General features: G+C 40.5%; 1 protein-coding gene and 1 non-coding gene across 3 annotated transcripts in view; both read right to left on the bottom strand.

The window, feature by feature from the left end:
* Positions 1-12,925, bottom strand: part of ARMH3 (armadillo like helical domain containing 3) — a 182,551-nt gene that overhangs the window by 12,062 nt on the left and 157,564 nt on the right. The gene's annotated exons all lie outside the window — the stretch shown is intronic.
* On the bottom strand, positions 7,984-8,092 carry LOC123388805. Its single transcript, XR_006603309.1, has one exon. It is a non-coding gene; the product is annotated as a U6 spliceosomal RNA (small nuclear RNA).

Here is a 12,925-nt window from a genome sequence, read left to right as displayed (position 1 = left end):
GTCTGATCTTTCATTTTTCTCTGAAAGGACCTAATCTATGTAGCCAACCATCCTTCCCTGACTTTCCCCAAACCAGACCTTCCCCACACCTGGTGATGTGTCTCCCAATGAGGAACAACCCTCTCTTCTTCCAGAAGCAATAAAGGTCTGTCCCTAACCTTGCGATCTCACCAGTGTAAGGACAGCCTCTCGGTGGCACTCTCACAGTTAAGTGGTGCCCTGGTCAGGTGCTGGATTGCAAGAAAGCAGAATGCAGATGATAAAGAAGCAAAAAGACAATTCTTCCTCTGCCCTAACTCATATTTATTCTTCCAAATTCAGAACAAGGTAAACAAGGAGCACAGCAAAGATGTTTGCCAAGTAAAGACCTTGATGGGTCACTACTGGGTCTAGCTGTATTTGGTCCCTGGAAAAGAGTTTCAACCAACAGCTACTAATTTTCAAAAGAACATAGGAGTATGGCTGTATTTCACTCTCATGTGGAATTTAAGGAACACAACAAAAAAATGAATAGAGGGAAAAAAAAGAGAGACAACCCAAAAAACAGACTGCTAACTAGAAGAGAACAAACTGTTGGTTGCCTGAGCGGGGGTGGGTGGGGGGTTGGTGAAATAGGAGAACGGGATTAAGAGGACACTTATCATTTTTTTTTTAAGATTTTATTCATTCATTTGAGAGAGAAAGCACATGAGGTGGGAGGGTCAGAGGGAGAAGACGACTCCCCGCTGAGTGGGTAGCCAGATGTGGGACTCAATCCAGGACTCCAGGATCATGACCTGAGCTGAAGGCAGACACCCAAATGACTGAGCCACCTAGGCGCCTGAGAGGACACTTATCTTTTTTTTTCTTAATTAACATATAACGTATTATTTGTTTCAGGTGCACAGGTCTGTGATTTGACAGTCCTACACAATTCACACTGCTCACCACAGCACATACTCTCCCCAATGTCCATCACCTAGCCACCCCATTCCTCCTACCCCCCTCCCCTCCAGCAACCCTCAGTGTTTCCTGAGATTAAGAGAGGACACTTTTCTTGATGAACACTGAATAATATATGACACTGCTGAATCACTACGATATACACCTGAAACTAAAGTAACACTGTATGTTAATTATATTGGGGGGGGGGGGAGTATGACTCTAGAGTCAGCCTGCCCAAACTCAACCTAGCTCTACCACTTACTAGCAGGTTAGCCTGGGTGAGCCTTGGTTTCCTCATCTGTAATATGAGGATTATAATAATGTTCTTCAGAGAGAAATACAATAGATATAAAGTGCCAGTCATATCACCTGACACACAGAGAATGCTTTACATTATTAAGATTCTCTTTAATTTTAATATAACTCTACGAATAACTGCTTTTTGTTTTTCTTTTTTAATTCAATTATTTAACTTATTTTTTTTTAAGATTTTATTTATTTATTTGACAGAGAGAGATCACAAGTAGGCAGAGAGGCAGGCAGAGAGAGAGGTAGAAGCAGGCTCCCCTCTGAGCAGAGAGCCCGATGTGGGGCTCGATCCCAGGACCCTGAGATCATGACCCAAGCCGAAGGCAGGGGCTTAACCCATTGAGCCACCCAGGCGCCCCTATTTAACTTTTTTTTAAAACAATCTTTCATCTCTCTCTCTCTCTCCTTTTAAAGATATTTATTTTATTTGAGAGAGAGAGAGAGAGCGCATAGCAGAGGGAGATGGGACGGGGCTCAATCCCAGGACCCTGGGATCATGGCCCAAGCCAAAGGCAGAAGTTCAATGAACTGAGTCACCCAGGAGCCCCATAACATATAGTGTATTATTAGAAATAACTGCTTTTTAGAACCTGAAATTTCAAGCTTTGTCATAAATGAGCAAACTTTCCCCTCCCCCACTTTCTGAAAGAGATTATAGGCTTCCCAAAGAGGGATTTCCTGTGGAGGAAAGAATGTGTGAGGCAGAGTGGCAGGTCCTCTCCTGGAGAAACAAACATGCTACTACCACTGATTTCCTTACTGAAACTGTGTCACAGCTAGATTCTCAGCCCCCTGAAGGAAAAGACCCTGTGTTACATTATAGATTTTCCACAATGCCTAACAGAGTCCTAAGAAACAGCAAACACTGAACATGCTTGTGGACTAATTTAGTAACACTTAGGCCCAACCAAAAAGGAAAGGAATTTCTCATCAAGGTCATACCATAAGATTAGATTTAGACCATCACAGTATACCCGGCATTCTTCTCAGCATTCTGATCGGCTTCTAAAGCCTCAGAACCAAGTCCTGCCTTTAAGGAGTGAACAAGCAAAATGGGGATTCAAGATAAACCACCTTGGACGGACAGACCCACAAAGAGAAGCACATGCAGGATGGAGCCAGCAGTGCTTAGTGTGGTTTGGAATCAGCTGCAAAACTAACAGTGCGAGCGTCACACCTTTTAAAATAGGGAAAACGCAAGAATCCAAGATCTCTCTTCTTTTGTCCTCCATCTCCTCCGCTTTACATTACTCTGTCAGTTATTTCTGAGTGCAAAAATTTGCACCAGTGTAGTAGGGCCCCTGAAACGGCAGCCGCCGGGAGGCCGTTAGCTCTGATAAGTCTGTGACTCTGGCATTGACAGCCTAGGCTCTGTCAGGTCTTACCACCTGAGGGCAGACTGGTTAGGCTCAGCCCTGACGCTGAGAAAGTAAGTCCTGCACAAGAGATGAGCAAAATGTTAAAAAGGTGAGTAAGAGGGCGCCTGGGTGGCTTAGTGGGTTAAGCTGCTGCCTTTGGCTCAGGTCATGATCTCAAGGTCCTGGGATCAAGTCCTGCATTGGGCTCTCTGCTCAGCAGGGAGCCTGCCTCTCTCTCTCTGCCTGCCTCTCTGTCTACTTGTGATCTCTCTCTGTCAAATAAATAAATAAAATCTTAAAAAAAAAAAAAAAAAGGTGGGTAAGAATATTACTTTACTTCCCAAACACACAATCTATAGCTTCGATTTCTCAAATCAGGTTTGACCCATTCTAAACTGTCCTTTTGAGGTGTGTTCAATTTAGCAATGAATTTCAACTGCACATTCTCAGCTCAACTGTGCAAGGTAGTCATTAGATAACTGTCCAAAACAATCTAAGCAGATACACCGGTGTTCTTTGAATAGCCAGGTTCAGAGTCTTGCTGAGCTATTTTTAGCACTTTTTTGCATACTGTAACTAACAGATTTGCATCTCAGAAGATGAGGAGAAGAAACAATTAGGTTCAGGAGCTCCAAGACTAACTAGTGCCCAGAGAAGACTGTTTATTTCCTTCAGATACCGTTTGCTTAACCTTCTCTTATACAGGGCAAAGCCTATCCATCAAGACCTGGCCTAAAAGGGACACAGTGATCAAGTACACAGTTAAAAGGACAAAATATCAGCTATGCAAGAGCTTCATGTTTCAGTTCTCTTTGTTGTTTTGAGATTTGGGAGTAAGCTTGTATAAATCATCAAAACTATTTAATAAAGGCAACAAAATCTAGCACTCAACTACATAATACTGACAATGCCTAATATCCAATAAAAAATTACCAGACATGTAAAATGGTTCTTTTGGTTAGAAGGGAGCATTACTCAAATGAAACAGACCCAGATATGAGATACTGGAATAAAAGAAAGGACATTTAAATAACTATTATAGGGGAGCCTGGTGGCTCAGTGAGTTAAGAGTCTGACTCTTGATTTTGGCTCAGGTCACGACCTCACAGTCATGAGATTAAGCCCTGTGTTGGGTTACTGTGTTGGGTTACTCCATGCTGAGCATGGAGCCTGCTTAAGACTCTCTCTTTCTGGAGTGCCTGGATGGCTCAGTGGGTGAGGCATCCGACTACTGATCTCAGCTCAGTTCATGATCAGGTCCTGAGATTAAGTCCCATATCAGGCTCAGTGGACAGCCAGAGTCTCTGCTAGTTTCCTCTCCTTCCCCTCTGCCCCTCCCCCTGCTCCCTTGTGTAAGTGTGTGCACACTCTAAAACACATTAAATCTTTAAAAAGAAAACTCTCTTCCTCTTCCCTCCACACCTCTAAAATAAAAAGAGCTATTATAGGGCACCTGGGTGGCTAAGTCCTTGAGCGTCTGCCTTCAGCTCAGGTTACCCAGGTCGTGATCCCAGGATCCTGGGATGGAGCCCCTCATCGGGCTCCCTGCTCAGCGGGAAGCCTGCTTCTCCCTCTCCCACTCCCCCTGTTTGTGTTCCCTCTCTCACTGTGTCTCTCCGTCAAATAAATAAAATCTTTAAAAAAAAAAAAAGATGGGGCACCTGGGTGGCTCAGTGGGTTAAAGCCTCTGCCTTCGGCTCAGGTCATGATCCCAGTGTCCTGGGATCCAGCCCTGCATCGGGCTCTCTGCTCAGTGGGGAGCCTGCTTCCTCCTCTCTGCCTACTTGTGATCTGTCTGTCAAGTAAATAAATAAAATCTTAAAAAATAATAATAAATAAATAAATAAATAAAAATAAAATAAAATAAAGATATTGTAAAGGTGTTCAAGTATTTAAAAATGTCCATGAATATAATAAACAAAATGGAAGATGTAAAGGACAACATAATAAAATCACTGAGAATTAGTACTACAGAATATCAAAAGCAGCCAGAGGGGAAAAATATATTATATGGAGAGGGAAAAAAGAGAAGAATTCACATTTCTTGTCAGAAACTATATAAACCAGAAAACAACAAAATACTATCTGTGCCCCCAAAAATGTACTGTTAAGCTAGAATTCTTTTTTTTTTTAAAGATTTTATTTATTTATTTGACAGACAGAGATCACAAGTAGGCAGAGAGGCAGGCAGAGAGAGAGGAGGAAGCAGGCTCTCCGCGGAGCAGACAGCCTGATGCGGGGCTCGATCCCAGGACCCTGGGATCATGACCTGAGCTGAAGGCAGAGGCTTTAATCCACTGAGCCACCCAGGTGCCCCTTAAGCTAGAATTCTATATCCAGCAGCATATCCTTCAGAAATGAGGGTGAAATACAGATCTTTTCAAACAGTCTGAGAGAATATGTTGCCAAAAGTCCTGCACTACAGAGATGTTAAAAGAAGTCCTTCTGGCAGAAGGAAAATTACTTTATCTGGGTCTGTAAATAGGAATGAAGAACATTGGAAATGGCAAATACATGGATAAACACAAAATACTTTAATATAAATTTTAAAATGAGAAAAAAGGTAATTGACTCTTTAAAGCAAAAAATAATAGCACTGTGGGAATTCCTATGTTGTGTGCATTCCTCCATGTGCCTATGTACACTATTAAATTTGGTTTTTCTCCTGTTTAAGAAATAATAATACTAATAGCAATGTATTTATAAGACCTGGAAGAAAATTTATAAATGACAACACTAGTACACAGGGAGCAAAGAGAAACAAATGATTGCAAGGTTATTACATGTTACATGAAGTCATATATAACATTATTTTGAAGGTACATTGTGATAAATTAAAGAGCAACCACTAAAAACCAAATGAAGAGGTACAGCTATAAAGTCAACAGTGGACATAAAATATACTAAAAGACACACAGTTAATCCAAAAGAAGGCAGAAAAGAAAAAAAAGGACAGGTGGAGAAAAAGGAAAAAAAAAAAACCAGTAAAACGGCAGATTTTAACTCAGCCATACTGATAAATAAATTAAATGTAACACTTCAATCAAAAGACAGAGACTGTCAGATTGGACATAAAATTAAGATCCAACTTTGGGTTGTCTAAAGGAAATTCACCTAAAATATAAAGACACAGGTTGAAAGTGAAAAGATGGAGAAAGATATCCTTCTGAAGACATTAATTAAAGTAGAATTGCTATTGTAATATCTGACAAAGGAGACTTCAAACATGGGTGGCTCAGTTGGTTAAGCATCTACCTTTGGCTTAGGTCATGATCCCAGGGTCCTGAGATCCAGCCCCAGGTCGGGCTCCCTGCTCAGCAGGGAGTCTGCTTCCCCCTCTCGCTCTGTGCTTGTGCACTCAGTCCCATGACCCTGAGATCATGAACTGAGCCAAATCAAGAGTCCACACTTAACTGACTGAGCCACCCAGGTGCCCCAATCCTATGGGCAATTAAAGGGAAAAAGGATATAGGCTATATATATGAACAACTTGTGCCAATAAATTTAACAACACATATTAATAAATAACTTCCTTGAAGACATAAATGACTAAAACTGGCTCAAGAACACATAGAGAACCTGACTATCTCTAAATTTATTAGAGAAACTGAATTAATAATTAAAATATTTCTCCCAGGGAAACCCTCTGCCTACAGCTCCCCCAGCCTGTGCACTCACTCTCTCTTTGACAAATAAATAAATAAAATCTTAAAAAAAATGCTTCCCACAGAAGTATATTGATATATGCAATTTACTTTGAAACACATAAAAAAATAAGATGAATTGATGGAGGGCCACTTACGGATCAGGTATGTGATAAAATACAGTAAAGTGTAAACGACAGAATCTAGGTGGTGATTATATTGATATTCACTGTGTAATTTTTTCATCTTTACTATGTATTTTCAATTTTCTTTCTTTCTATTTTTTTTTTGAGAGAGAGAGAGAGAGAGAGAGTATGTGTGAGTGGGATGGGGGACAGAGGGAGAGAATCCCAAGCAGTCCCCATGCTCAGTGTTGATTCCCATGTGGGGCTCAATCCCACAACCCTGAGATTATGATCCCAGCTGAAATGGGTACCCAAACAACTGAGTCATTCAGGCACCCATAAAATTTCTCATAATAAAATGTGGGTAAAAAATTCTTCCTGCAAAGAAAACTCTAGGCCCAGATGCCCTCACTGGTTAATTCTATTAATCATTAAGCAAGATATAATCCAATCCTACACAAACTTTTTTTCCTACACAAACTCATTTTTAAAAATGGAGGAAGGAATAGTGCACAACTTATTCATAGAGCAATATTATTCTAATATCAAAACCAAAGACATTGCAAGGAAACTATGGAACTGACATCCCTTATAAACACTGATAAGAATAATCAACAAAATATTAGCAATTCAAATTCTGTAATGTATAAAATAAATACTGCATTATGATCAAGAGGAGTTTATCCCAGGAATATAAGGTTAAGTTAGTATTATAATTAATCGCCATAACTCTATATCAGAATAAGGATTAAATCCAGGGGCACCTGGCTGGCTCAGGGAGTAGAGCATGTAACTCCTGATCTTGGGGTTGTAAGTTTAAGCCCCACACTGGGGCTCAAAAAAATACTTAAAAAGGAGAGAGAAAATCTATATAATCATCTCCGTATATGCAAAAAAAAAAAAAAAAAAGGCACTGATAAAATTCAACATGTATTCATGATAAAAATTTCTCAGCGAACTCAGAATGGAAGGAAATTTCCTCAACCTAACACAGGGAATCTCTGAAAACTGACAGCTAACACATTACTTAATGATGAAAGAACAAATGCTTTCTTTTGGAAATCTGAAAGAGAGGTCTACTCTTACCATTTCAGTATTTTACTGGAGGTCCTAACAGGTGCAATAAGGAAAGAAAAAGAAATCAAAGACATACAGATCTGAAAGATACACAGATCAGTATACAACATGCTTATGAGCACAGGAAACTCTAAGGACCACAAAAAAAGAATTAAATATGAGTTTATCAAAGCTTCAGGAAAAAAGGTCAATATAAAACTATTCTATGTCTAAACACTAAGAAAAAAAATTGAAAGTCAAAAATACCATTTATATAACATAAATAATGAAATAAGGAAAAAGACGGAACAAAATAGGATGCTCAAAAACTACAAAACACTGATGAGAAAATGTAAAAGATCTAAATAAATGGACATATTTTAAGTTCATGGATTTTAAAACAATATTATTAAAGTGTCTATTCTCCCCAAAGTTCACCTAGAGTTAATGCAGTTTTAATCAAAATCTAAGCAGATTTTTTTTTATAGAAATGGACAAGCTAATTTCACTCTTTATATGGAAATGCAAAGGACCTTAGAATATTCAAAACACTTTTTTTTTTCTAGTAAAAATACGGAATACTTCACAAATTTGCGTTTCAAACTTGCACAGGAGCCATGCTAATCTTCGCTATATCATTTCAATTTTAGCATATGTGCTGCCTTGAATGGATGACCCATTCAAGGAAGTTCACTTAACCCAACTTAACGAAGCCTATATCCTTTGAGTACTGGAGGAAATACTGGCAGCACATATTGAGGCCATAGGCTGTATTTCCAGATCAAACTGTGTCAGTATGAGCAGACACAGCAAGCAGCAGCACCCTGGCCAAATTTCTTCAGATGGCTCCAGCAGAGCTGCTGGTGACCTATCTTGCTCTCTCAGACACAACAAGACAAAAGGTGATATAGTAAGTATACAGTGTAATGACAGCACTGCATACCCATATAATGGGTAAAATTAAAAAACACAATTCCAAGTGCGAGAAGAATATGGAGTAGCTAAAACTCCTATTCATTGTCAGTTGGAATGAGAATTGGTACAGCCTTTTTTTTTTTTTTTAAGAGATTTTTATTTATTTATTTATTTGACAGGCAGGCAAAGAGAGAGGGAGAAGCAGGCTCCCCTCTAAGCAGAGAGCCCGATGTGGGGCTCAATCCCAGGACCCTGGGATCATGACCTGAGCCAAAGGCAGAGGCTTTAACCCACTGAGCTACCCAGGCGCCCCTGAAATGGTACAACTTTTTAAAACAGTTTGGTATAGTTTTTCTTTTTGTTAAAGATCTTTACTGAGACATAATTTATATACCATAAAATTCATTCATTTAAAGTGTACAATATATTCACATATTTGTGGAACTATCACTATGATCTAAATTTAGAACACTTTCATGAACCCCTCAAAAATCTTCATACCCATTAGCAATCATTCCCCATTCTGCTTCCCAACCCTAGTCCTGGGTAGCCATTAATCTATTCTGTCTCTATAGATGTATCTATTCTGACTCAGGTCATGATCTCAGGGTCCTGGGATCGAGTCCCGCAGCGGGCTCTCTGGTCAGCAGGGAGCCTGCTTCTCTCTCTCTCTCTCTCTCTCTGCCTGCCTCTCCATCTACTTGTGATCTCTCTCTGTCAAATAAATAAATAAAATCTTAAAAAAAAAAAAAAAGACTGTCCCAACATAGATGAATCTCAGACACAAAAGAGCACATATATATTTATGCAAAATTTTATAGAAGACAAATCTAATCTATAGTGACAAAAAACACACGGATGCTTGCCTTAGGGCACAGACTCAGGGATGACTGACTTTAAAGGAGAACTTTTTAATTTTTTTTTAATTTGACAGAGAGAGATCACAAGCAGGCAGAGAGGCAGGCAGAGAGAGAGGGAAGCAGGGTCCCTGCTGAGCAGAGAGCCCGATGTGGGGCTCGATGTGGGGCTAGATCCCAGGACCCTGAGATCACGACCGGAGCTGAAGGCAGAGGCTTTAACCCACTGAGTCACCCAGGCGCCCCTAAAGGAGAACTTTTTTAGGAGATGGAAATGTTCGATGTTGTGGAGGTGGTGGACATACATATTTGCATAAATATGTCTTATTATGTCTTATTATATGTCAATTATACAATAAAGTTTTTAAAAATTCAGTAAATAATGGCTAGTTAAAAAAAAGATATATGTCCATGGAATAAGTTTATGTATTTTTTTTTTTTAAAGATGTTATTTATCTATTTGACAGAGAGAGAGAGAGAGGGGCAGTGAGAGAGGGAACACAAGCAGGGGGAGTAGGATAGGGAGAAGCAGGCTTCCTGCTGAGCATGGAGCCAGATGTGCAGCTCGATCCCATCACCTGGGATCATGACCTGAGCTGAAGGCAGACACTTAATGACTGAGCCATCCAGGAGCCCCAGCTTATGTCTTTTTTGGTCTTACTATTCTATTTTTGGTTGGGGCCAAGAATGATTCAGATTGATATATTAGAAAAGTAACTCTGAGTTACAAGTTCTCAGTATTTTGACAATGCCAAGGATTCCCCTCACTGTGTTCCTCCCTTCTACTCCTCCACTCCTGGAAATCCTCCCTAACAACTTAAATGCACTGTGTGTAGCAATCAACAGTGTTTAGAATAATTTTCAGCTGGGCACTAGCCACCTGATGTTTTCCTAAGTGGTGGTACTTACCTGAACCTTCTGACAAACTCAAATCATTTGCCAAGCTTGGAGGCTTATAAGGTCCTGCTTTTACCAACCTAATGATGGTCCTGATTTTGCCTTTTTTTTTTTTTTTTAAGATTGTATTTATTTATTTGACAGAGAGATCAAACTAGGCAGAGAGGCAAGCAACGAGAGAGGGGGAGGCAGGCTCCCTGCTGAGCAGAGAACCCAAGATTCAAGGCTTGATCCCTGGTCCCTGAGATCATGACCTGTTGAAGGCAGAGGCGTAACCCACCGAGCCACCCAGGCACCTGTAATTTTGCCTTTTTAATGAAAACGAGGCAAAGATAAAGATATGAGATGGCCAGGACTCTCCTTATGGAAACCCACTTCAAAAGAAAGTCATTGGCCCACCATTTATGGATTTCTGAGGTAATATTTCTCTAGGTTATGGAGAACAGGAAGATTTTATCTTAGGTTTACAAAGGGTCAGGCGGGGCTGTAAGCATGTCACATATATCCCCTGAAGTCTACAGGAGAACACACAGGCAAAAGTCTAAGCAAGAAAACAGCGATGCTGGTTCTCATACTGTGAAGTCTTCAAGGGGAGGCACGAATTTTGCATTTTTATAGCCCCTGGCTCGGCACACAGCAGATACTTCTGTACTTTTGCATGGAAAAAAATGAATCTCGGAAACTTTAGGCTAGGACATGTATTCCTTGTCTTATTGCACTAACCAAAGACACTCAGAAGTAGAGAATTCTTAGACGAAGAGAGGTTCTGAGAGCTTCCTTAAGAGGTAAGAACTGGTTCTTTTTCAAAACACTTCAGCCCAAAGTGGCTGAAACAAGGAAAACAAGCCAATAGCCCAGGAACTAGAACAAATAACAACCTGGTAACAAAATCTGACTCTACTGAGTGGGGACCCCTCCCTCTACTGATGTGTTTACAGTGACCTTCAATCCAAGATAACCTGAATCTCTCTCCAGGGCACAGTCATCCAATATAATTGTTTGGAACCTCGGATCCCAAAGGTGGACACAAAAATCTTGGGCAAAAAAAAAAAAAAAAGATAATACCTTTTAAAAGGTAACTGCTTCCTGCATAGAATATGTAGACGTTTCCCCCTTTTATTTTCTCTTTCTATTTTCATCTCCTATACTTCAGGACTAAACTCAATTTCAGAACCAGTGTAAGCTGGCCAATTCCCCTAGTCCATCCATGTCTTTCAAGCCTGTTACTAAAGGGCTTTCCACTGTCCTGAGATTTATTGATCTGACACTGGCTCTGCCCTTCAGCAAGGTGGATCAGATAATGAACCTCACAGTGGGTGATTAGTGAGAGGCCATCAGCTGGTTAAAGGAGTGGTGACAGTGACTTTAATTTCCCTGGGCAGTTGCCCCACCTCTCTGACTTTATTTGGCTGACACCCTAGGCAGCCCTCATGAAGCTTTTCTTTGCACTAATTACAGATTCAATGTGCCCAGGCCCTTACCCTCTACAAGCAAGGCATGCAATCACACTAAGAGGCAGCCAAGGTAATGTAGGTGGGAGAATCATGACACAAATATCGCATCAGGCCTTCTCCTTCTCTGTGGCTTACTGTAGGCAGGACACTCCTTCCAGCTCAAAACAAGAGGCAGGTGTCTCTGTCTTCCCCACCTGAGGTTTCTTTCTTTAGAAACATCACATCTCAGGGAGGGAGAGAGGAAAGCATTGCCTCTTCTCCTAACTCACCAGCAATGTGACATGGGGGTCTCTGCCTCCCTGTCAGGCCTCACTTATCTATCCCTCCCTGAAACACAGAATTCTTTAACAGAAATCCCAGTTGGGGGCTATCCACAATTTCCCGCTAGCTGAGTGGGTCATTTTTAAGATTGCAACTTCCTTTGCACAGTATCACCGTGAAAGGTCAGAGTGCTGTCATGGCACCTAGCAAAAACATTTTCAGTTAGCACAGCCTGTAACAGACAAATGTTTGCATGGCAACATTTTTGGCCTCTAATGTCAGCAGAGTGGTAAACCATACTTTTTCCAGCACACATTATAGAGTTTTGAGCTACTTCCTGAAGAAGAGGTTGCAGTAGAAATAAAATAAAAGTTCCCCAAACTCTATTTGGAAGGAGGAAGGTAGCTAAAAAAACAAACCAAAGAGGGAAGTCCTACTTGTACATGCTTATCTAATAATTAGAGTAAAGGATCCTTCTCAGATTAAACAAAGAAAGCAAGGGCTGCTGTCTCCTGTAACCTCTGGAACAGCTGACAACTCCAACTCTTACAAGCTGCAACACTGTTCTTCTGTGCACTGCCAATGAAGCTTCACTGGCAATGAAGCCTGACTGAGGAAGACCAGAAGTTCATGTAGTGCACATTTCAAAATTCATATTTAGTTAGAGAAAATGCTGTCAGCAGCAGAGAGGAATATTAAGCTGAGCTCTTCACCAGTGACCTCTGTATTCATCTAGCTTGGCTGTGGGATATTGATTTTGAGAGTCTTTGTTTTGTTGCTGTTGTTTTAGCAAAATGAAACTCCTACTTTAAAAACAATTAAAATTCAGCGTGCCACCTTTTGGAGTTTGGCCCATGTAACTATATTACCTATTAGAAAAAAATAAATCTCTCTCTCTCTCTCTCTTAACTCACCATGTTCCTTTGGTGTTTGGAAAAGCTTTATTTCTCATAGTGACTTTGCAGACATGCTTGATGGAACAAAGAGACTCTTTCCTCATTTATAAAGTTATCATAATGTGCCAGGACCCTTTACTTAGGCATTTCTGCCTACCTGGCAGGCAACTCCTCAAGCCCCTGTTTTAGTACTTACCTTCCTCAACTGAATGGTCCCTTCCCAAACCAG

This window comes from Mustela putorius, unplaced genomic scaffold, assembly GCF_011764305.1.
Source record: "Mustela putorius furo isolate JIRA1106 unplaced genomic scaffold, ASM1176430v1.1 tig00003909_pilon_pilon_pilon, whole genome shotgun sequence".
NCBI classification, from domain to species: domain Eukaryota; kingdom Metazoa; phylum Chordata; class Mammalia; order Carnivora; family Mustelidae; genus Mustela; species Mustela putorius.
Note: the sequence above shows the minus strand (reverse complement) of the source record. Positions and strands in the feature narration are given on the sequence as shown.